The following is a 25,558-nucleotide window of genomic DNA, read 5'->3' on the forward strand; positions in this document are numbered from 1 at the left end:
GTCTCAAAAAACAAAAAACAAAAAAAACCAAAAGAGCTGAGGTTTAAAGGATACAAGTACTGTGTGTGTGTGTGTGTGTGTGTGTGTGTGTGTGTGTGCGCACGCGCGCGCACGCATTGCTAGGGATTGAACCCAGGGCCTCATACTAGTAAATGCTCTGCCACCAAGCTACATCCCAACCCACAATTTAATATTTCTTTGGAACCTCCTATATGCCTAATATCTTTTCTGTATTTATGAATTCTCTTGGTTTTGGTTTGCCCTCTCCTCTCCAAACATGTCACTGATCATCATAAATAAACTACTTAAAAAGGAAGTTCAAAGTTATCCTTGGCAACATAGTGAAGTTGAGGCTAGCCTGGGCTATATGAGATTCTGTTTCAAAAAAAAAAAAAAAAAAAAAAAAAAAGGTTCCCATAGCAATGAGACAGAATGTGAAAGCGATTCCAGGGGATAGCAATGCATCATGGGTAAAATAGATCTTTCTAAAATGTAAAGGTCCTTGCAAAGCAATGCCCTTTTCTTTCTTATCTATTTATATTTTATGTGTATTAGTGTTTTGTCTGCATGTATGTCTGTGTGAGGGTGTCAGGTCCTCTAGAACTGGAGCTATAGACAGTAGTGAGCCATTGTGTGGGTGCTGAGAACTGAACGCAGGTCCTCTGGAAGAGCAGACAGTGCTCTTAACCACTTGAGCCATCTCTCCAGCCCCATCAATGCCCTTTTCTTAGAAGCTGAATCAAAACTGTGACTGGGGTGGGTGCAGGGCTCCTCTAGGGCCAGTTTTCACAACTGTTACTCAATGTTTACAGTGTTAATACCTCATAGCTGTTGAGAGACTCTTAGATACCCAGTATGACACAGCTGTACCTAATGTGCACTGTGTCTGAGTTCCTTCCCTAGAAGACAGATGACATCAAGTATATACAAGGATGATTTTGTACTTGCTAATAACCACGGCTGTTTGGGGGTGGCTCAGACCCTTACTCCCTTCTTTATATAAAGGAGTGTCAACAGCAGCTAGATTCTGCCAGCTGAAACCGGATCTGTGTGGCTAGAGCATAGGTTCCCTTTCAGCTGTCTGAAGTCACCACAAGGCCGCGTCTGTCTTATACATATAAGAGTATGTGTATACACATACTCTTATATGTCTACTTATATGTGGCTCGCCTAAATACTTTTTCTCCTAGTTGCACTTCTGTGGTTGCATTTCCCTCCATATTCTGTCAGTTATGTCCACACATCCACAGACACACGAAGGTGGAAACTAAGGGCACTTTTCGGATATCCACAGGTATGGGTCTTCTAGTTGTCAGGACATAGGGCAGTTCACGCTTTTCTCTCTCTTTTTTTTAAAGTATGTCTGGGTGTTTTGCTTGCATCTTATGTCTATGTACCACATGAGTGCAGTGCCTGGGGAGGCCAGAGGGTGTCAGATCCCCCAGAACTGGAATTGCAGATGGTTTTTAGTCAACATGTAGGTGCTGAACTCAGGTCCCCTGTGAGAGCAGCCAGTGCTTTTAACTGCTGAGCCGTTTCTCCAGCCCAGAGTTTTACATGAACCCTCCCAGCTCCCAGCTTTCAAGGGTGCTTAGGAGCATATGTCTGACTGCCCCGAAAACACTGCGTTTAAAGGCCCTAGGAAGCCCTGTAAACTCCAGCCCTGCTTGTCTGCAGGGAATCAAGCCTCCCCAAGAACCTGAGCCTCCTGGGCTCAGTGAGCTTCTTTCCACAAGGCGATCTACTTCCTCCATGCCCCACACCTAGGGGCTTCTCTGATGCTTCCTTCTGGCGGTTTCAGAACTGCTTCTTGGCACACTGCTGTGCCTCTCACCCAGTGTGAAACCCTCTACCTTATTTCTGAAGCAGAGGAAGGCAAGGCTTCCACGCTGAACAGATGTTACCAGGGTCTGAAGTGAACCCAAGGGTGTTTGTTACTCTGAAGAAAATGGAAACTTGAGACTGGTCGCCAGCGGTGGCATTTCTGGGTCACATCCTTTCGGGTCCAGTCATACGTGTTTCCTGTCTGCTCTTAGTCTACCTGGTGTTGCTGGAGCCCAGTTCCTCCTTCTCACTTCCACGGCCGGTCGTCAGGTTGAGGGAGCAGAGAGCTGAGGGCTATAACAAAGCAAATCTCTGTTTAAAACATAGATGCTTCCCCGTTACTGGAAGGCACACTACGAACAACGAGGCATTGTTAAACAGCGTTTACCTTTTCCAGGTGAAAGGTGTGTCTTTCTGGAGAGAGGGCTCAGCGGTTGAGAGCATTTGCTTGGTCTTGCAGAAGACCAAGTTTCAGTTCCCAGCACTGACATGGCAGTGGGCAACCATCTGTAACTCCAGTTCCAGGGGATCTGATGCCCACTTCTGGCCTCCGAGGGCACCAGGCACACGCATGTTGTACACATGCACTCACGCAAGCAAAACACTCACACTCATTAAGATGAACAAATCTTAAAAAGAACTCACTAAACTAAGTACACGTTTCTTGTAAGCTCTTTCCTCCTAGTACAGGCACCACTCCAGATTTCAATGGGCACTTACAAGTTTGTAGACGAATCTTAGACGGTCTTATTAAATGAAACAACATGGAGCCAGATACAGCGGTGAAAAGAGATCAGGGGAATAGGGAAAGCCACAAGCTAACCTCACTTCACTGACATCTCAGTCTCCAAAGAGAGCCACTTCCTGTATACCCACCCCTATATGCCTTTCTTTTCTTTCATTGGCTCTCTCAGCCCAGCTACATCACTTCCTCTTCCTGCCCAGTCCTGTCACTTCCTGTCTGTCTGTACAGACCTCCAGACCTCTATGATTAGTGCTGGCATTAAAGGTGTGTGTCACCACACTTGGCTCTGTTACTCAGTGTGGCCTTGAACTCACAGAGATCCAGACAGATCCCTGCCTCCCAAGTGATAGGATTAAAGGCATGTGCTATCATTGCCTGACTTCTATATAGTGTGGCTTTTTCCTCTGATCCTCAGATGAATTTTACTGGGGTGCGGGAACACAATACATCACCACATTAGTTCTTCCTGATACCAAAACCTTTCAACCACATTCATTTCTTAGTTATTTATGGCTACACTGATTGTATGAGAGATCCCAAAGAATAAGGCTTTCCCTGGCCTCTCCCACCCAGGAAACAGTCCCTAATTCTGGTCCTGCTTTTGTGGTGGGTTGACATATGGCCTTGGACAAGTCACCTGACCCCTCAGAACTATTTCACACATAGAAGAAGGAGAATGTTATCAGCCTCCATGATTTAATGAAGAGTAAATGAAAGAATTTGTAACGAAGACGTAGGGGCTATGGTGTAGCTTAGTGGAACAATATGTGCTTGGCATGACCTTGGCGTGCACAAGACCCTGGGTTAGTATAGGAAGAAAAAAAGAGAAGAAAGGAAAACCAAACACCGTATAAAACAGTCTGTAAAGGCTGGAGAGATGGCTCAGTGGTTAAGAGTACTTGCCGCTTGTCTCTTGCTGTGAAGAGACACCATGACCACGGCAACTCTTATAAAGAAAACATTCCATTGGGCTGGCTTACATTTCAGAAGTTCAGTCCATTGTCATCATGGCACAACATGGTGGTGTGCAGACAGACATAGTGCTGGAGAAGTAGCTGAGAGTCCTACATCTTGATTTGCAGGTGACAGGAACTGATCTGAAACATTGGGAATGACTTGAGCATATATGAGACCTCAAAGCCCACCCTCACAGCAACACATTTCTGAGGTATTGTATTCCCCCAAATATTGTGCATGCTAATAAACTTACCTGGGGTGTATTCCCCCAAATATTGTGCATGCTAATAAACTTATCTGGGATCAGAGACAGAGCAGCCACAATATTAAACATAAAGGATAGGCAGTGGTAGCACACACCTTTAATCCTAGCATTCCAGAGGCAGAAATCCATGTGTTCAAGGATACAGACAGGCATGATGACTCATCACGCCTTTAATCCCAGAAAGCAAGCCTTTAATCCCAGGGAGTGGTGGTAGAAAGCAAAAAGATATATAAGGCGTGAGGACCAGAAACTAGAAGCATTTTGGCTGGTTAAGCATTCAGGCTTTTGAACAGCAATTCAGCTGAGACCCATTCTGGATGAGGACTCAGAGGCCTCCAGTCTGAGGAAGCAAGACCAGTTGCTGAGGGTCCAGCCAGGTGAGGTAGCTGTGGCTTGTTCTGGCTCTCTGATCTTCCAGTGTTCACCCCAATAACCGGCCTCAGGCTTGATTTTATTAATGAGACTCTCTAAGATTCCTGCTACACATTTCCTTCAACAAGACCTCATCTACTCCAACAAGGCCACGCCTCCTAGTAGTGTGTTGTTTTAACATCAGCACAGTGGCTATCTCAGCCAGCAATTGCCATTCCACAGTTCCCAGCCTGCTTTAAGCAGTGGCCTGGTCAACCAGGTCGCAGCATGGCAAGAATTCTGCTCCCACAGGCCCTGGCCCTGTTGTTGCTGCTGAAGGTAGCTTTAATTAAATCTCTATCGTTCTAATTATGAGTGAGACTCAAGATGCAAAGGCTGGGGTGGAAACCCGTGAGCTCAGAGAGGCAGAGTAGCAACTAGCTAATCCTTTCTCCTTGCTGGCATCCACAGAAGACCTGTACTTCCCCTTTGCCAAACCAGAAAAGTCTGTGTCACTCCAAATCACACCCCACTACTCCCAGTGTCTCTCTGCCTCTTCCGGAGACCTTCTGAGGCTCTGTGATTACTTTCTGTCAACTAGTGGCTAACACAGCCTCCTGACCCAAAGTTCATTTTATTTAATTAATGAAAATGCGAACTCAAGAGTTCACAGTGTGATCGAATATCCCCCCACAATAGTGCCGCTCCCTTTGGGGGCCATTTCCTTTCAAATCACCACACTGCTCTTGCAGCATCCACATCAGGTGACTCACAACCACCTGTAACTCCAGCTTCAAGGGAATAAGCACACACACACACACACACACACACACACACACACACACACACACAAATCTTTAAATGTTTTGAACTCTGTAAATGTGCACTGCTGTAATGCCAGATATCTTTGCTCGTTCTACAGCATTCTTCTGATGTGCAAATTGTGAGAGTATTCTGTTATGTATCCCCGGATATTGCTGGATGTTAATAGAAGCCAGTTGGGAGCTGTGATGGCTTGAAAGAGAGATTTCCCATAGTTTCAGACATTTTGATACTTGTGTTTAGGTGGAAGCCCTATCGGCATTATAGAGCCAAGGAGTCTGGGATGTTTAGGTGGAAGCCCTACCTGGGCCCCACCTCTCTCTCTCCCCCCCCAAAGAAAGCCCGCCAAGGGTCAGCTCCTCCCCCAGGGCTGCTCAAGACCACTCCTACAGGCTATTTAAGACCTGGTCACCAGACCTGCCTCCGCCTCGTGCTCCCACCTACCTCCCCCAAGAGTCCCCCGGGAGTTGCATTGCTCTATTTATTAAACCTGGATTTTATTAATTCGGCTTGATTGGCCTACTGCATCATTGGAGGAATGACTGGGGATCCAACTTATCAACTTGGTCTCGAGATGGAGAGTGATGACATGTGTCCTTGTTGGGAGGAAGTACATCACTTGGGGTGGGCTTTGAGGTTTCAGAGGCTCAGGCCGTTCCCAGGGTGCTCTCGGCTTGCTGCTCCAGCTGCTAAGTCGCCATGCTTGCCCTCCATGATGGTGGTGGAGATGGACTCTTATCTCTCTGGAAGCTGTTTGATCACAGGGATCGGAAAATAACTAATACAAGGGCTAAAAGATTTTTTTTTAACGTACGGCTGGGGTCAGGGTGTGTGCATGTACCACACAGTGCTTAGACAATTGGGGGGAGCTGGCTTTCTACTTTTCACGATATGGGTCCTGAGAATCAAACTCAGGTTGTTAGGCTTGGTGGCAAGTGACCTAACTTACCCTCTGAGCCATCTAATTGGTCCCTGAAAGGGCTCTTTTCTAATACAAAGTTATTCATAATATCTTTTTGCTCCCTGGACCTCAAAGTTTTGCTAGACTCCTGGAAAGATTTGGATATTAGATTTTTTTTTTCTGGAGAAATAAATCCAAGAGGATATAAAGTTACTCGTGGGTCTTGCAAGGCTTGGATTCCAGGACCCACACCCAAACCTGAAGATGCTCAGGTCCCAAAATAAAATGGCTTAATATTTGTGTGTTTCCCATGTGTCTCTGTATGCATTAAATCACTTCTATATTATATGTTGTAGTGTATAACACAAGTAAATGCTATATAAATAGGCCTAACTACATAGTATATACAATGTAACATGATTTTACTGTTTTTTTTGTTTTTGTTTTTTTGTTTTGTTTTGTTTTTTCGAGACAGGGTTTCTTTGTGTAGCTTTGTACCTTTCCCTGGAACTCACTTGGTAGCCCAGGCTGGCCTCGAACTCACAGAGATCCTCCACCTGGCTCTGCCTCCCGAGTGCTGGGATTAAAGGCGTGCGCCACCACCGCCCGGCTGATTTTACTGTTTTTTTGTTTTTTTTTTTCAGAGCTGAGGACCAAACCCAGGGCCTTGCGCTTGCTAGGCAAGCGCTTTACCACTGAGCTAAATCCCCAACCCCTGATTTTACTGTTTTTAAAAGATTGTTATTTTTATTTTACGCATATGGATGTATGTGTGTGCATCTTGTACATGCCTGGTGTCCACAGAGGCCAGAAAAGGACATTGAATTCCCTGGAACTGGAGTTACAGATTGGTATGAGCTGCCATGTGGGCACTGGAAATCAAACCAGGGTCTTCTATAAGAGCAACCCATGCTCTTAATCAAATCATCACTCCATTGGTTCTCAACCTGTGGGCCATGACCCTTGGACGGGGTCACATATCAGATATTTACATTATGATTTATAATAATAATAAACATACAGTTATAAAGTAGCAATGAAAATAATTTTATTGTTGGGGTCACTACAACATAAAGAACTGTATTAAAGGGTTCCAGCATTAGGAAGGTTGAGAACCACTGCTCTAGGCCATGTACCACTATTTTTTAATATGTTCGTTGCTTGTTTTTGGAGAGAGAGTGGAACTGGAGATTGTTATTCAGCTCAGGGCAGCCTCAAACTCCTCATCCTCCTGCTTTAGTCCCTGAGCACAAGGATAAAAATCATAGGTAACATCTGACTTAAATACTTTAAAAAATATATTGTTATTATCTTAAGGATGTGTCTGTGTATGTGAATGCAGGTGCCCCCAGAGACCAGAGGAGTCAGATGCCCCTGGACCTGGAGTTACAGGTGGTTTGTGAGCCACCTGATGTAAGTGCTGGGAATTGAGCTCAGGTCCTCCGGAAGAAAGAGCGGTATGTGCTCTTAAGCGAGGAGCCATCTCTCCAGCCCCCCTCAAATACTTTCAAACCCACAGTGGATGAGTTGAATGCGTGGATGGCAGGATGGCTAATTTTACCAGTTTGAATTATAAACTTCCCAGGAGACTGGTGAGGCACACCAGAGAAATGAACTGAGGGTGGGAAGGCCCCTCAGCATGGGCAGTACCGTCCTGTGCAGGGTGAGTGGATGGATTCAAACCGGGGGAACAGAAAGTGATCAGAGAGGGCAGGCAAGGTGGCTCAGTGGGTAAGGGTGCTGGCCTGACATCCTGAGTTCTGTCCCAGAACCCACATGGTGGAAGAAGAGAATGGACCCTCCCCCATACCCCCACCTCACGCACGCATGCACACGCCCTGACACGGACAGACAGACAGACAGACAGACAGACAGACAGACACACACACACACACACACACACACACACACACACGTTATCCTCTTGCAAATTGTGCATTGAAGAGAAATGGGAGCAAGGTAAGGGAGGGCAGGGAAACAGCCAGAGACGTTAATCCCAGTCTGAGGGCCCAAGGAGCGGAGGCCCTCACATCACCAGACTCCCCCTTCTTACACCTTTTGTGGCCTTCAGGCCCGAAATGGCCAGGCTGATCCCCAGCTGCCCTGGAGAGAGCGATCAGGCGGCTTTACCACCTGCACTGTTGAAATGCTAATCTCCCCAGAAGCACCTTAACACACCTACTCGGGGCACCCTGTGGCACACGAAGCTATCACAATCCTAAGTGAGCTCTACAGCTGGATGTGTCTGTATGAAAACTGGAACAGCTGGACCCGGGAGCGCTGGCATTTCCTTACTTTATCATGCATGACACTATCAGTGACAATCTTCGCCAGAAGAGTTAATGGTTCAGTCCCTCAGTTTCTTCATTTGTAAAATGAGCCTGCAACAGTGTTCATTTCATGGTGCTCCTATGAGTGTTAAACAAGCTATTTGGTGGTGGTGGTGGTGGGGGCTATTTATTTTAAAAAGGTAAGGACCTTGGAGGTGCAAATGGCACCGTATAAATAACGTTAATCATTGCTGTGCCTGAATAGTCCCAGGATACAGCTGGGGGAGACTTCTGCCAGACTGCAGAAGACCTTCTGCTCTGAAGACTTGATGTAAAACTTTGTGCTTCACAACTGTATCCTGGGGTCACCCTATGGCCATTCTCTTCCCATTTCTCCTTACTGTTTCTTCAGGGAAACTCAAGCTTACCGGTCACTATTGCATTTTTACAAAACACTTGCATAGTTGTTGTTTTTTTCTTTTTCTTTTTTTAAAGATATTTATTTTTGTATATGTGTGTCTGTGTATGTGCATGTGAGTGCAGGTGCCTGGGTGTCTTAGTTAGGGATTCTATGGCTGTGACGAGACACCATGACCACGACAACTCTGTTTGTTGTTGTTTGCTTTTTGTCTTTTCGAGACAGGGTTTCTCTGTCTAATAATTCTGGCTGTCCTGGAACTAGCTCTGCAGACCAGGCTGGCCTCCAACTCACAGAGATCAACCTGCCTCTACCTCCCAAGTGCTGGGATTAAAGGTGTGCGCCACCACACTTTTGGCAACTCTTACAAAGGAAAACATTTAATTGGGGCTGGCTTACAGTTTTAGAGATTTAGTCCATCATGGTCATGGCAGGAAACATGGCAGCATGCAGGCAGACATGACTGGAGAAGGAGCTGAGAGATCTTGATCGGCAAGCAGCAGGAAGTGACTGTGACACTAGACCTAGCTTGAGCATCTGGGACCTCAAAGCCCTTTCCCACAGTGGCACACTTCCTTCAACAAGGCCACACCTACTCCACAAGGCCACACCTACTCCACAAGGCCACACCTCCTAACAGAGCCACTCCCAATGGGCCAAGCATTCAAACCACCACACTGGGGCAGCCAGAAGCGGATGTCTGATTCTCTGGAACCAGGGTTACTGCGGGTTATGGGCCACCTGGCACGGGTGCTGGGATTTGAACTCAAGTCCTTTGCAAGGGCAGTACATACTCTTACCCACTGAGCCATCTCTCCAGCCAAACATCTTTGTTTTTATTCACATTCTTCCAATCTGTTTCTAGACTCCATGCCACCAGCGTGGCTTTCTCTGGAGTTCCCCTTGCCTTCACTAGATAGGGACAGAGGAAGACAGGAAATTATTTTATAAACAATGATATCACTGAACAGTCAGTCACAAAGCGTGTGTGTGCATTCGATTGCTTTGTTGATATATGAAGCTTGTGATCTACCCTCCCACGCACCCAATGTTTTCTCCCTGGTTTCATCTAACCAGTTTACTTCTTCCTAATCCACAAAAAACCTTTCTCCAAGACCCGAAACACACGTGGGTGTGAGTCAGAGACAAACAGAGGAGGTCCTGTGTCCTGGAGCTCATTCGTAAGCTGTAGACCCCAGAACATCAACCTCTACTTCAGGCTTAGATGTGGAGAGCTGGCGCTCCGGTCGAATGATCTCAGGACTTTGGAGTGAGCACCGGCAAGGTTGCGGGCGATTTCAGGTTGAACCTGTTTGGTGTCTTTTTGCTGCAGGGAGGCAACCACACACAGTCCAGCGTTTGCTTTCTCTGTGCCAAGTTTCAGAGCTTTTGCGGTGAACGCCGAGGAACTGTCTCACTATCTAGACAGGGGCTGCTTTGTGAGCTAAATGGCTAGCCCAGGATTCTGGCCAATAGGGGAAACGTTCTCAGAAAATAAAGCTACTCGCAAAGGCACCAGAGTCACAAACCAGCTATGTAAAAACCCAACAAAGGATGCTAACTCTGCTACCAAGTTTTTCTTCCCCAGAACACAAGAGCCTGTAATGTACTCATCCTGAGATCTTGCTGCCTCCTCTGGTACCAGTGTGGGGAAACTTATGTTTTCTTTCTTTCTTTTCTTTTCCTTTTTTTTTTTTTTTTTTTTTGCTTTCCAGCTTCTCAAATTCCCTGTACTCTCCTCCTTTTAGCTTGACATTGTCCTCTACCTACTTAAAATGCACGATGAGTTCACTTACTGCGTTATGTATGAAGACATTTTATCACACATGCCTTTGTTTCCACTTGGTGTATTTTAGCCCCGTCTCATGTTATGAAAATCTTTTGAAAACATAACTCCCTTTTTCATGTTTATTTGCATTTATTTTGTGCTGGATACATTCCCATGCCATAAGTTTTTGTCTCCTCGGTGTCCTCGGGGATATCTTTTTTTTTTTCTGTGTAGTCTCCTCTTCTGTTTCAGAGACAATGTGTTCCTTGTTTTGCAGTGGGGATCATCTCTGAGGCAAGGGAGCATGTAGGAGGGCTAGCCTGACCGTCATCAGCACATGGCTGCAGCTTTTGTTCCTCTGGAGATGCCCATCATCCAGAGCATCCGTGTCCGCATCCTCAAGTTCAGCATTACTTTGCATTTTAAGCATATAAAGTAAAAGTTCAGCTTTTGGGCAGGCGAAGTAGATGGCTCAGAGAGTGAAGGTGACTGACTGCTGCCAAGCCTCACGGCCTAAGTTCAAGTCCCACGACTCATACAGTGGGAAGAGAAAACCAAATTGTCACGCATGAAAGCAAGTTGTCCTCTGACCTTTATACATGCACCATGGCGCGCGCGCACACACACACACACACACACACACACACAGAGTCGTAGACACAGTGAGTCAGAAATAAAAGTAATTAAAAAAAAAAAACAGCATTCATTTTGGTCCACTGGCTCTGGGACCAGCCCCACTTGGCCCCCGGGGTACACGGCTCACACTGCTTCTGTAAGTGACATCTGTCAGGTCTTTGGTGACTTTTATGGTAGACACATCCTTGATGGCTTGGACACCTTTGCGAACAGAGAATGAACAAGATTTGATCCTCTAAATGTGCCTGGTTGTGTTGGCTTTTCTCAGCCGAGGGAGCAGTGAACCGTTTTCCCCAGGCCACCTCAGGCTGCTTACAGGAGAACTGAAAACTCAACCCTTGGTGGTTATTTAGTGTTTCAAGTCAGGTCCTGCTACCACTTAGCCGCTGCCTCCTTTCATCTCTGGATTGTTCCTCTCCAGCACCACCTGTGATTAAAATGTCAGCGGCTGCCAGCTATTAATAGATTAAAAATGGTGCATTTGGGAGTGCCTGTGTTCAAGGCTAGGCTGGTCACCTTTATGAATACTCACACCATTTAGGGAACTCTGCCCTCCTACCTCCCCCACAGGTGATCAGTCAGGACAGGCGTAGCTACCTGATCTAGGACCAGCCAGAGATGCTGATATGAATCAGCAGTGGACAAAGATAAGCTGTGTCAAACTGGGAAAAGGCACACGAGGCACTTACCCAGGGAAGGCAAAAAATAGGTATAAATAAAAGCCTTGAGTGAGATGACATCATTGTCGGGAAAACTGGAGATTTGCCCTCCTAGATGGGCTCCTCCACTAGGTTTAGACTCACCCCATGTTAATTGAGCTGAACTTGACAACTAAAATGTGTGTATATTTAAGGTGTATAATGTTTTGATATACACATACATCATGAAATTATGCCAATTAACATAGCCGTCATCTGACATTGTTTCCAACTGTGTGTGTGTCTTTGTGTACACTGATTTACTCTCTGGGTGTGGTGGAGCAAGCCTTTAATCCTAGCACTCAAGGCAGGGGCAGGCAGAGCGCTGTAAATTTAAGGCCAATTTGGTCTACATCTTGAGCTCCAGGACATCTAGGGCTATGTGGAGAAATCCTATCTAAAAAAAAAAGAAAGAAAGGAAGGAAGGAAGGAAGGAAGGAAGGAAGGAAGGAAGGAAGGAAAGAAAAAATAAAGGTTCACTCTAGCAGATGGCACAACAATTTCTATGGCTTATAGCTCACATTTCCCTATAACTCCAGCCCCTAGACTGGGGCTCTGAGGGCACTGGCACTTAACATGTGTACATTCACAGATACACATATTCAAATAATTAAAAATAACCATGACTGGAGACACTGATCAAGGGTTAAGAGCACTTACTACTCTGTCAGAGGACCCACGTTCTGTTCTCAGGGCCCATTTTTGGTGGCTCACAAGCATCTGTAACTCTAGCTCCAGGGGATCTGACACCCTATTCCGGATACATACACAGACAAAAAGACATGCGCACACGCCTGTGTGCACATGCAGATAAAATAAATATTTAAAAAAAACATAATCATTATAAAAAAAAAAAAGGTTTGCTCTCCTAGCAAATCAAGAGCATTTCAGATGGTCTCTCTTAGCACCTTCCCACTGTGTGCCATTCATGGGGTTACAGGTTGGATCTCCAGATTCATCATCGATTCATCTCATAACTGAACATAGTAGTACTTTCTCGCCGGGACTACCAGCCTGCAAAAAATGACATGGAGACTTATTATTAATTATGAAAGCTTGGCCTTTAGCCTACGTTTGTTTCCAACTAGCTCTTATACCTTAACCCCTATTTTTTAATCTCTGTTCTGCCATGTGGCTCGATTCCTCATCTCCATACTGCCTGTCCTGTTTCCCCTACGTCTTGATGGCGTCTCCCCAGCTCTCCTCTTCCCACAGCCGTCTCTCTCCCCGGAAGTCCCACCTATTCTCTCCTGCCTGGCTACTGGACGTTCAGCTCTTTATTACCCCAATCTCAGCTATCCATCTCCACACACTATACAAACACAGCGTCTGAAAGCTCACACCTCTTGACCTGCATCTCCCCACTGCACCAAGCCCCAGGTCCTGGAAACCACCATCTACTTCCCTGTTACGAGTTCCACTCTGCTGTTGTCCACGTATAAATGAAACCGTGCAGCACTTCTGACCCTGGCTTCCTCCATGGACAGGTTCACTCACGTCACCAGGACTTCCAAGTGTTGAATAGTTCTCTGTTGCATGTGGGTAGCACCCTTTTGTCCATTCACCTGTGGACACACACAGAGGTTGTTTCCTGTATGTGGTGTGGTGAGAAATGGGTACAGGTGTTACTGTTTTTTGTTTGTTTGTTTTGGTTTTACTCTTTTGCTCTTTTTGGCTCCTTTGGGGGGGCCTGCCACCCAGCTCCCAAATAAATCACACACAGAGGTTTATTCTTAATTATTAATAACCGGCCTTAGCTTGGCTTGTTTCTTGCCAGCTTTTCTTAACTTTAAATTATCCCATCTACCTTTTGCCTCTGGGCTTTTACCTTTTCTTACTTCTGTAATCTTACTTTCAATCTTACTCCATGGCTGGCTGGGTGGCTGGGTGGCCAGCCCCTTCTTTTCTTATTCCTTGATCTCTCTTGCTTCTCCTTCTCCTCCTCCCAGATTTCTCCTTCTATTTATTCTCTCTGCCTGGCCACCCCACCTATTTCTCTCTCCTGCCTCAATATTGGCCATTCAGCTCTTTATTAGACCATCAGATGTTTTAGACAGGCAATGTAACACAGCTTCACAGAGTTAAACAAATGCAGCATAAAAGACTGCAACACATCTCTGCATCACTAAACAAATGTTCCACAGCAAAAATAAATGTAATACATGTTATAATATTCTCCAACAAGGTGTTTCATTGAGACACCTTAATCTTTCCTGGACTTATCTTTAATTCTTTAAAATCTCCTTTCTGGGACTGGAGGCAAACTGCTGAGAGCTGCCATATGGGTACTGGGGCTCGAACCTGGGTCCTCTGGAAGAGCAGCCAGTGTTCTTAAATTGAAGATAATCATACTTACCTCAGGGTTTTTAGAAGGATTCAAGATATTATATGTAACATAAGTGTATGCAACCTAATAGAACCTTATTTTGTATTTTCTATTTATTTTTTTTAGACCATGGGTCCCAGGCAGGCTGGCTTTAAACTCACTATATAACCAAGGATGACCTTGAATTTCTTTATAAAAAGACATTTAAAAGATTATTTTAATTACGTTTATGTGTCTGTGTGTGGGTTTGTGCATGTGAGAATGGGTATCAGAGGAAGCCAGAGGAATCAGATCTTCTGGAGCTGGAGTTACAGACAGTTGTGAACCTTCTGATGTGGGTGCTGGGAGCTGAACTTGAGTCCTCTGCAAGGGCAGTACTTGCTCCCAACTGCTGAGCCATCTTTCCAACCCCCTCGGACTTCTGAGCCTCCGGCTTCCACTTCTAGGGTCCCACCGTGCCTGGTTTATGCGCGCTGGGGATGGGACCTGGGTCTCTGTGCAAACCAGGCAAGCGCTCCACCAACTGAGGCACATCCCCAGACCTTTACGTCTTTTTCAAATGGAAATAAAGGAAGCAGAACCTTTAAAAATCACCACTTACCATAAAGAATGGAGTATGTGGAGGAAATAAAAGATCCATGCAACACAAAATCAGATATAAGCCGACTCTGTCTGTCGAAGTACTCATGATTGTGCTTAGTACTCAGCACTCAGTCACTTTACTTTCTGTGAATAGCTTCAGCATTCCCCTGACCCCAGCACCACCGGGTTACCCAGCATTCCCCTGACCCAAGTACCACTGGGTTACCCAGCATTCCCCTGACCCCAGGACCACCGGGTTACCCAGCATTCCCCTGACTCCAGCACCACTGGGTTACCCAGCATTCCCCTGACCCCAGCATCACTGGGTTACCCAGCATTCCCGACCCCAGGACCACCGGGTTACCCAGCATCCCCCTGACCCCAGGACCACCGGGTTACCCAGCATTCCCCTGACCCCAGCACCACTGGGGTTACCCAGCATCCCCCTGGCCACAGCACCACCGGGTTACCCAGCATCCCCCTGACCCCAGCACCACCGGGTTACCCAGTTGACTGAGCACTTTTGCACATCCAGTTGCCCTGTTCTGTTGTAATTCACCGAGCCCTTGAGCGTGAAGTCACCACAGCAGCCATGATTTCATTTGGAAAGCCTGGGGTTTATGAGGTAATTTTCCCTTTAGTCTTTCCCCGCTATTCTTACTTACTCTCACTGGCTTTTCAGTTTCAGCCGTGGCTTACAGGCAAGCAAAATAAAAACAAGCCGAGGGCTTTTCGTGAAGTAACTTGTAACTGTTGCTCCTTTCTAATCACTAAGGGAAAAAAGGAAACGAAAAGCCAGGCCACAAGACAGCCTCATCTTTTCACAGCATTCCCATCCCGATAGGCATTTGAAGTGTAAAGGTCCTTCAGCCAACCCTCAGCCCGAGGCATGAGCCAGAGGAGGGCAGGGATACTGCCAGGGCACATTTCCATCCCAAAGAGTGTGAGGTGTGGGCAGCTGTGGCCTTTGTCTTCTCAACAAAGCCTCCCTCTTTGCTCCAGAGAATTGGCCTTCCCAGATCCTGAATGATCCCCACGGGACTGGCTACACAATCCGCCCCATCCAATCATGCCAACCCAGCCATGTTTACACAGGGCAACCGGGCATTGTCCCAAGCAAGTCCAATCACATTTCTTCCAAGAGATTTGCTGTGTGACACACTGGGAAAGCTGGGAAGGGGTCTCACTCTCTAAGCATGAATCATAGGCTATTTATATGACCGGGGCGAACACGCGAAGAGCAACAGAGACAAATAAACCTGAGAGGAAGAGTGGGAAATACAATCTTGATGACATCATTTAAGCACCTGAATTCACCTGTGACTAAAGCCTTTGTTTGGTTAAGCAGATTGGACAGGCAGAAACTGAGTTCGGAGTTCCCCACCCCCACCTCATCCCCAGCTCCAGGCTTAGTGAGAGTTTTTTGTTTTATTATTTAAAAGATTTACGTTTAGGTGTGTGTGTGTGTGTGTGTGTGTGTGTGTGTGTGTGTGTGTGTGTGTGTGTGTGTGTTTTTCTCATGAAGGCCAGAGGGGTCAGATCTCCCTGGAGCAGTTACTGATAGTACAAGCAGCTGTGAGCAACCCAACGTGGGGGCTGGGAACGGAACTTGGGTCTTCCACAAGAGTGATGTATGCTCTTAACTACTGAGACTTTTCTGCAGTCCCATGGTGTCTTGGGGTTTCTGTTACTGTGGAGAGACACCATGGCCTCGGCAACTCTTTTAAGGAAAACATTGAAGTGGCTCACTTACAGTTTCAGAAGCTCTGTCCATTATCATGGCGGGGAGCATGGTGGCGTTCAGGCAGACATGGTGCTGGAGGAGTAGCTGAGAGTCCTACATCTTGCAGGCAACAGGAGGTGAGCTGAAGCAAAAGAGTCCTCAAAGCCCGCCCCCACAGTGACACACCTCCTCCAACAAGGCCACACCTCCTAATAGCGCCTCTCCTTTTGGGGACCATTTTCTTTCAAACCACCACACATAGTATAAAGACTGAAGGAAAGGAAACTTAACTTCGTGATATACAAGGAGAATTTGGACAGGAGCGACCATTCATGATGGAGAGGATGGAGAGCAGAGTAGGAAGGGCGGCCCAGAGAGAGAAGGAGTAGAGAGAGGAGGCAGAGTAGAATGCCACAAACCCTCACATCTTAGGTAAATTGAAGTTAAAAAAAAAATCACCAAATATTTGTGTAGTTGAATATTTTAAGGTGTGTTACTTTTGTTTGTGTTGCAGCGTTTGTTTAACTCTGTGAAGCTGTGTTACTGTGCCTGTGTAAAACACCTGATGGTCTAATAAAGAACCAGCCAATAGCAAGGCAGGAGGAAGGATAGGCAGGGCTGGCAGGCAGAGAGAATATATAAAGGAAGAAAATCAATGGAGGGGCAAAGATCAAGCAGCCAGAGGAAGAGGACTCCAGGGGCCAGCCACCCGGCCACACAGCAAGCCGTGGAGTAAGACTAAGATTTATAGAAGTTAGAGAACAGGAAAAGCCTAGAAGCAAAAGATAGACGGGTTAATTTAGATTAAGAAAAGCTGGTTAGAAACTAAGCCAAGCTAAGTTATATACTTATAAATATAAGTAATAATAAGCCTTCATGTGTGATTTATTTGAGAGCTGGGTGGCTGGTTCTCTAAAAAAGACCAAAGACCAACAGTATATTTGTCAGTTGGCTTCTTGGTAAAACCAATTTTTTTTATAAAAGGTTTATTTATTTATTATATATACAGAAGAGGATGCCAGATCTCATTACAGATAGTTGTGAGCCACTGTGTGGGTGCTGGGAATTGAACTCAGGTCCTCTGGAAGAGCAGTTGGTGCTCTTAACCTCTGAGCCATCTCTCCAGCCCAGTAAAGCCAAATTTTAAAAGAAAGATTTATTTTGTGTGTATGAGTGTTGGCCTGCCTGTGTGTCTGTGCATTATGTGCATGCAGTGCCCACAGATGCCTAAGGAGGGCATCAGATCTCTAGAGCTGGAGTTAGGGACAGCTGTGGGGTGTCTAATGCGGGTGCTGGGAACCAACCCAGGCCCTCTGGAAGAGCAAAAAGAGCTTTAAACGGCTGAGCCCTCTATCTGGACTCAGTAAAACCAGTTTCTAAACAAGTGAAAACAAAGCAGGCTTAATTAAAAATTTGAGGTCTTTGGTCTTTTATAGGTCCTGGAATGGACCCCCTTTAAGATAACCCATTAAGGGGGCTGGAGAGATGGCTCAGAGGTTAAAAGCACCAACTGTTCTTCCAAAGGACCTAGGTTCAATTCCCAGCACCCACATGGCAGCTCACAACTGTCTGTAACTCCAGTTCCAGGGGACCCGACACCCATGGCAAAACACCAATGCACATAAAATAAAAATAAGGGGCTGGAGAGATGGTTCAGAGGTTAAGAGCACTGACTGCTCTTCCAGAGGTCCTGAGTTCAATTCCCAGCAACCACATGGTGCCTCACAACCATCTGTAATGAGATCTGATGCCCTCTTCTGGTCATACATGCTGTATACAAAATAAATAAATAAATCTTTAAAAAAAAATTAAAAAAATAAAAATAAAATTTAAAAAGGCTCCTGAAAGTCAGTATTGATTATTGATTGTCAAACTGATAATGTCTAGAACCACCCAGGGCACAAGTCTCTGGGTTATATCTCTCACAGTTTCTTAAATAAAACAAAAAAAATTACCTTTATTTGTTTGTTTGTTTGTTTGTTTGTATGTGTATTGTCCTGCCCTCATGCCACGATGCAAATCTATAGATCAAGAGTCAGTTCTCGTCTTCCACCATGCAAGTTCTTGGAGTAGACTGGAGAGACATCAGGCTTCATGGCAAGTTCCTTCACCCTCTGAACCATTTCATCAGCTCCAGCATTTCAAGATTAGGTTAACTGATGTGGGAATAGCCACTCCAACTGGCAGCAGCAACCATGAGCTTGGTCCCTCACTGAATAAAAAGAGAGAGCTGGGTGTAGTGGTACACACCTCCATGAGTTTGAGGCCAGTGTGGGCTGCATACTCATTCCAGATGAGCCAGGGCTACACTTTAAGACCCTGTCTTTTTTTTTTTTTTTTTTTAAATCAATTGGAGGAGTTATAATAGAAATCAGCAGCACATATTTTATTCAATCAAACATAGGGATAAATAGTTATCATTGTTGTATCTATTGTCTTTTTTTTAAAGATTTATTTATTTATTAATTATTATTTATGTGTTCTGTCTGCACATATCCCTGCAAGCCAGAAGAGGGCACCAGATCTCATTACAGATGGTTGTGAGCCACCATGTGGTTGCTGGGAATTGAACTCAGGACCTTTGGAAGAACAAGCAGTGCTCTTAACCTCTGAGCCATCTCTCCAGCCCACCTGTATCTATTGTCTATTACTTCTCAATACTGTGATTTTAATGACGTCTGCAAGAGAGTATTTTGGGTACCTGGAGAGATAGATCCAGTTCCCAGCACCCACATGACAGTTTACAACAGGTCATCCATACAATGTGGCAGTTTGAATGTGGTTTGTTTATGATCCCCATAATCCCACAGGGAGTGGCACTATTAGGAGGTATGGCTTTGTTGGAGTGGGTATGACCTTGTTGGAGGAAGTGTGTCACTATGGGGGTAGGTTTTGAGGTTTCCTATGTTCAGGATACTGTCCAGTGTCTCAGTCTACTTCCTGTTGCCTGCAAGATGTAGGATGCTCAGTTCAAGGACCACATCTGCCTGCATGCTGCCACGCTCCCCATCATGATGATAATAGACCGAACCTCTGAAACTGTAAATGAGCCCCCTCAATTAAAATATTTTTCTTATAAGAGTTGCTCTGGTCATGGTGTCTCTTCACAGCGATAAAAACTGTAAGACACACATAAAATAAAAATAAACTACTACTAATAATAATAATAAAAGCCAGATGTGATGGCATATATACACCTTTAATCCTAGCACTCTGAAGGCAGAGGCAGGTGGATCTCTGAGTTCAGGGCCAGTGTGGTCTACATAGTGAGTTCTAGGACAACCAAATATACATACTGTGACTGTGTCTCAAAACTCAAAAAACAAACAGAACAATTGTATTATTTCATGGTATGAAACTACTTGGTCAATAATATACTGAGATAAAAGTTCCAGGACACACCCACAAAAGCCCGAGGCTTTGGAGCTAGATGATGACGGTGGACACACTCCTGCTATGGTTGGCATGTGGGTAGCACTTGGTGTCCTAGGATGGTGCCTTGGAAGACGCTGTGAACTTCTCGGGTGAGGTCTAGTGGGAGGTCTTTAGGAGACTGAAAGAAGACCACCGAAGGGGGTTGTGGGACCTGATCCATGCTGTCTCTCTCTGCTGCACTGCCATTGGCCATCCTCACCAAAGGCCCAAAGCAATGGACTCATCCAGTCTTAAACCTGGATCTCAAAAACTATGAGGCAAACACACCCATTGTTACTTGATAAGTTTCTGTACTAGCTCCCCCTCACTCCTTGGGGGGGGGGGAATGGCAAAAATAAAAAACCAAAAACAAAACAAAACCCCAGAGTATCATTGTATACCCATGGCTGCATGGCTGGGCTCAATCTCACCAAGATCAAAGATCTACCTGCCCCCGTCTCCTGAGTACTTCGGTTAAAGACATGCATGTCACGCCTGGCCCTTAGTTACTTTCTGGACTCTGTAACAAAATACCTGACAGCAAACAACTTAAGGGCTGAAGGGTTTGTTTTGGCTTGTATTTTATGTGGGTACACCGTATCATGGCGGGAAGGCATCGTGGCAGGAGCCGCATTGTGTTAGAAATCAGAAAGTAAACAGAACGTGGGCAGGACCATTAAGTCTCAAGGCCCACCCTTAGTGATCCACTTCCTCCAGTACGGTTCTTCCTCCCAAAGATTCCATAGCCTTCCCAAAAGAACACCACTACCTGACGATCATAATTCTCCTTCTTCAAGGTTTCTTTGATAAAAAGATTCAAAATTTAAAAAAAAAAAAAAAATCAAACAAACAAAACCCCCAAGACAATGAAAGGGCGAGAGCACAGCAGAGCCAGGGAAGCAAGCCGAGCCAGGGTGAATGTGATGCTGGAGGAGACAGGAGCCTTTTCAGGACCACAAAGATGGCCAATGGCAGGCATGCGGCCTTCCCAGGGAGGCCCAAGCTCTGTAGACCCCGCTTGGAAGAGAGGAGGTCTGGCAGTGTCTGCTTACTTCTCTGGGGACATTGGGAACTCAGCTGCCATGCTGTGAAAAGAACAAGCCACACGGACAGGCCAAGTGCGTGTCCAGCCAACAGCCCTGCTGAGCTGCCAGCTGCCAGCCTCTGTCCCTGGCAGCCATGGGAAAGGGTGACTGAAACCGCCCCGCCCAGCCACATGCCCAGATGAACACAGCCACAGCCCACATCACACGCAGCTAAGAGCTGGCCCAACAGACCCAGTAAACACATGGAATCATTGGCAATAATAAAATGGGTGTTGCTTTTGACCACCGAGTTTAGGACTGTTAAATAACAATAAATAACCAGAGCAAGGGCCCAGGGGCAACCAAAGCTAATGAAAGAATCCTTTTTGAGACTTTCCTTCTTCTCAACAACCCTCCCCCATCTTCTTCTAAGGAGATTTTGTAAGTATTTTCTACGGTTTTTTAATTTTTGGAGAGAGGAGCTCATGTAGCTCAGGATAGCCTCAAATACACTATGCAGCAAGGGCTTTGAACTTGAAATCTTCCTATCTGGGAAGCGCTGGAATTACATGTGTGCATTACCACACCATTTTATTCAGTCCCAGGGATTGACGCCAGGCCCTGGTGTACGCTAGACAAGCTTGCTACCAGCTGAGCCACACCCCAACCCTTGATTTCTATTCCTTGCCTAGCATCACAGTGAGAAGAGATGGGGGAGGTATTTCCTGATATGAGGAATCACAAAAATTCAACTTGGTGTGAGGATTTTTTTTTCCTATAAAAGGAAAAGGGCAATTAAAAAAAAATATAAACATGGCCTGGGGGTATAATGTTAGTTATTCACCCATCCCATGTGATACCAGGTTCAACAGCCAGCACCACCAAACCAATAATATTAAATTAATATTTTATGTTTTTAATAAAAAAAAAACAGTGGCAGATTTGGAATAAGTCTGTGAAAACAAGAAAGCAAGAAAAAGCTTTGTATTAGTTACTTTCTGCTGCTGGGATAAAACACTATGGCCAAGTCAATTTAAAAAAGGGTTTGTTTGGGGCTTATGGTTCCAGAGGGATAAGTCTGTCACCGTCTTGACAGGTAGCTGGGAAGCATGTAGTTAGACATGGTCACTGGAACTGGAAGCTGAGAGTTGAGGCTCACATCTTGAACTACACATACAAAGCAGAAGGTATTGTTGAATATTATTTTAAGGTGTGTTACTTGTGTATGTTGCATTTGTTTAACTCTGTGAAGCTGTGTTACTGTGCCTGTCTAGAACCACCTGATGGTTCTAATTAAGAGCTGAACGGCCAATAGGGGGGCAGGAGAGAGAAACAGGCAGGGCTGGCAGGCAGAGAGAATAAATAGGAGGAGAAATGTGGGAGGAGAAAGAGGAAGAAAGAGCAAGAGAACAAGGAGAGGAGGATGCTAGGGGCCAGCCACACAGCCACACAGTCACACAGCCACACAGCCAGACACGGAGTAATAGTGAAAGTAGAATATACATAAGTAAAAGGAAGAGAAAAGTCCAGAGGCAAAAGGTAGGAGGGATAATTTAAAGTTATGAAAAGCTGGCAAGTGCTGTGGGATGGTCTGTATGTCAAATGCTCTGATTGGTCAATAAATAAAACACTGATTGGCCAATGGCTAGGCAGGAAGTATAGGCGGGACTAACAGAGAGGAGAAAAGAAAGAACAGGAAGTCGGAGGGAGACACTGCCAGCCACCGCCATGACAAGCAGCATGTAAAGACACCGATAAGCCATGTGCCACGTGGCAAGGTATAGATTTATGGAAATGGATTAATTTAAGATATAAGAATAGTTAGCAAGAAGCCTGACATGGCCATACAGTTTGTAAGCAATATAAATCTCTGTGTTTACTTGGTTGGGTCTGAGTGGCTGTGGGACTGGCGGGTGACAGAGATTTGTCCTGACTGTGGGCAAGGCAGGAAAACTCTAGCTACAGGCAAGAAACAAGCCAAGCTAAGGCTTTATAATTAAGAATAAGCCTCCATGTGTGATTTATTTGGGAGCTGGATGGCAGACCTCCCAAAAGAGTAGAAATAACCAACAACAATTTGGTGTTCCAACATGGGGCTAGAGTAAAAGAAAAATCTAACAACAAGAAGGGCTAATAGGGAGTGCCATATGGTTCTTGATTCCTCAAAGCTTGCCTCCAGGGACATACTTCCTCCAGCAAGACTATCCTTCTAAACATACCCAAACAGGACCACCATCTGGGGACCAAGTGTCAAATGCCCAAGACTATGGGGGACATTTTCATTCAAACCACCACAGGCATCTATGGGACTAAGGGTATTGAGACCATTTCTTCTAAAGAGGGAAAGGGCCTTTGTGACATACAACCCCATTTTCCCTGCAAGTCCCCATCTGAGTCTCGAACAAATAGTATAGACACAGTGACCAACTAAAAACGTTTTGGTTAAAACATCCAGGAATAATTCAATGCCAAAGCACAAAACACTTAATGGTAATTATGGAATGTCATGTAAATGTTTAAAATGTTAATGCAAATCAGTTAAGAGGTAAGGGAGACATAGACACATAATTGGAAACTGTTCACTACAGTCACCAGAAAAAACAGAACTCATAAAAGTCTTAAAAATTGTTCCTGGAAATTGAGGCTGAGGGCAGGAATAATTCAGACAACTTGTCTTTTAAATTTTAGGTCTTTCCCCCTAACCCCCCAGACAGGGTTTCTCTGTGTAGCTCTGGTGGTCCTGGAACTCACTCTGTAGACCAGGCTGGCCTCGAACTCACAGAAATCCATCTATCCCTGTCTCTGAGTGCTAGGATTAAAGGCCACCACTGTCCAGCTAAAACTGTTCCTTATTTTATTAAAACTTTGTAGGAAGAGCCAGGCAGTGGTGGCGCACACCTTTAACCCCAGGCTTGTGAGGCAGAGGCAGGCAGATCGCTGAGTTCGAAGCCAGCCTGGTCTACAGAGTGAGTTCCAGGACTGCCAGAGCTACACAGAGAAACCCTATCTCAAAAATAAACAAAGAAAAAAACTTTGTAGAAGTTTACACAAAAAATAAAGGAAAAATGCAACAAAGTACTAACACTTCAACTATTAGCAATGGAGGGTTTTCCCATTCATCTTATTTTGATTTTTATCAGTTCCATGTACATGTGTATGTATACATATTCTCCGGTGTTTCATTTGAAGGCACAGTGTAGAGGCCTCTGGCCTCAACCTTCGAAGGAGAAAATTCTGAGAATGAGTCACAACTAAACCAACAATCCTCTACTTAATTTCAGGTCCTCAGGGCAGGATGTTTCCTTGGTAGCAGTCGAGACCGAGAGCTACCAGCAGGAGTGGAAGCTGACAGCACAGCCCGGCTTTGTCACCAGGAGAGAGCAAATCCCCAGCTGACTGGCTGCCAGTTACAGAACACGCTGCTGCGGTGTGCCATGGGGAAAGAGGGTGAAGCCACAATGGGCGTGGCGAGGCAGAAGCGCAGTCCCTGGCCTCTTTGGAATACGAAGTCAGAAGGATGATTTAGTTCAGTTTTTCACCTGTCACGCCTACGTCTGATATTTACTTCATGAGTAAAGTACTTGCTATCTATCTTCAAATTGTTCTCTTTCTTTTTCTTTTCTTTCCTTTCTCTCTCTCTCTCTCTTTTTTTTTTTTTTTTTTTGGACACATAACCCTGGCTGTCCTGGAACTTACTATATAGACCAGGCTGGCCTTCAACTCACAGAGATCCGCCTGCCTCTGCCTCCCTCTGATTAAAGGAGTACACCACTATGACCTGAAAATGTTCTTTTTCTTTTTTTTTTCTTTCTTTCTTTTTCTTTTTTTTCTTTTTTTGGTTTTTCAAGACAGGGTTTCTCTGTATAGCTTTGCGCCTTTCCTGGAACTGGCTTTGGAGACCAGGCTGGCCTCGAACTCAGAGATCCGCCTGCCTCTGGCTCCGGAGTGCTGGGATTAAAGGCGTGCGCCACCACCGCCTGACTCTTTTTCTTAATTTCAGTGGTTATGACAATGATAAAGCTGGTGTGTGGGGGGGGGATGAGTTTGTGAGACTATCACATCTTTTCCAGAATAGCAGGCTCACTAAACCTCCACCTCTGTCAATTCATAAGGTTAGTAACAGTTTATATGTTACTTTCTTCATCATTTTCCTGCACAATAGGACGCAATTTGTAATCTGTGTGTGCAAGTATATAGTCATGCATGAAGAAAACAGTTGCAGGAAGTTACTACTAGAATCTGGATGTTTTGCCTACATGCAATTTAACTTAATGCTCACGTGCATTTGTAGTTAAAATGCTAAATTCTGGTTATTTAGACTTTGACATCTCAGGTGCTGGAGAAATGATTTAACAGAACACTGGCTGCTCTTCCAGAGGACCCAGACTCAGTTTCCAGCACATACATGGCAGCTCACGACTGCCTGTATCTCCAATTCTAAGGGACCCAGGGTTCTCTTCTGGCCTCACCGTGCACCAGGTCTGCATTTAGCACACGGATGTGCATGCAGGCAAAACACCCATACACGTTTAAAAAGTTAGAATTTAAAATCTCATTACTGATTTCTGTCTTGAGGCATTATAGTCAGAGAATGTACTCTATATAATTTAAATGTCATTATTTCCCAGCCTGGGCTAGTTCACTCCTCCTTAGGCAGCCTGGCGTCTGATCACTATTTTCTATTGACAGTGGGGATAATGTGCATTCTGCCTTGTAAATTGGTTTATTAGATTATTGTAGCCTCCACAGCCCATTTTATTTGTTGCCTCTGCCTTTTGTCAAAGGTAGAATGAGAAAGGTAAATGTTGTTAAAGTGTGGTGCACAGTTCATTT

At 45.3% G+C, this 25,558-nt stretch overlaps 1 long non-coding RNA gene across 1 annotated transcript; it reads left to right on the plus strand.

Moving 5' to 3' along the window:
* Positions 1-15,063: 15,063 nt before the first annotated feature.
* LOC143268356 (uncharacterized) lies at positions 15,064-24,315 on the plus strand. The gene is made up of 2 exons (XR_013044210.1): positions 15,064-15,188; positions 24,007-24,315. It is a non-coding gene; the product is annotated as an uncharacterized LOC143268356 (long non-coding RNA).
* Positions 24,316-25,558: the final 1,243 nt, after the last annotated feature.

Source organism: Peromyscus maniculatus, chromosome 13 (assembly GCF_049852395.1).
Source record: "Peromyscus maniculatus bairdii isolate BWxNUB_F1_BW_parent chromosome 13, HU_Pman_BW_mat_3.1, whole genome shotgun sequence".
Classification (NCBI taxonomy): domain Eukaryota; kingdom Metazoa; phylum Chordata; class Mammalia; order Rodentia; family Cricetidae; genus Peromyscus; species Peromyscus maniculatus.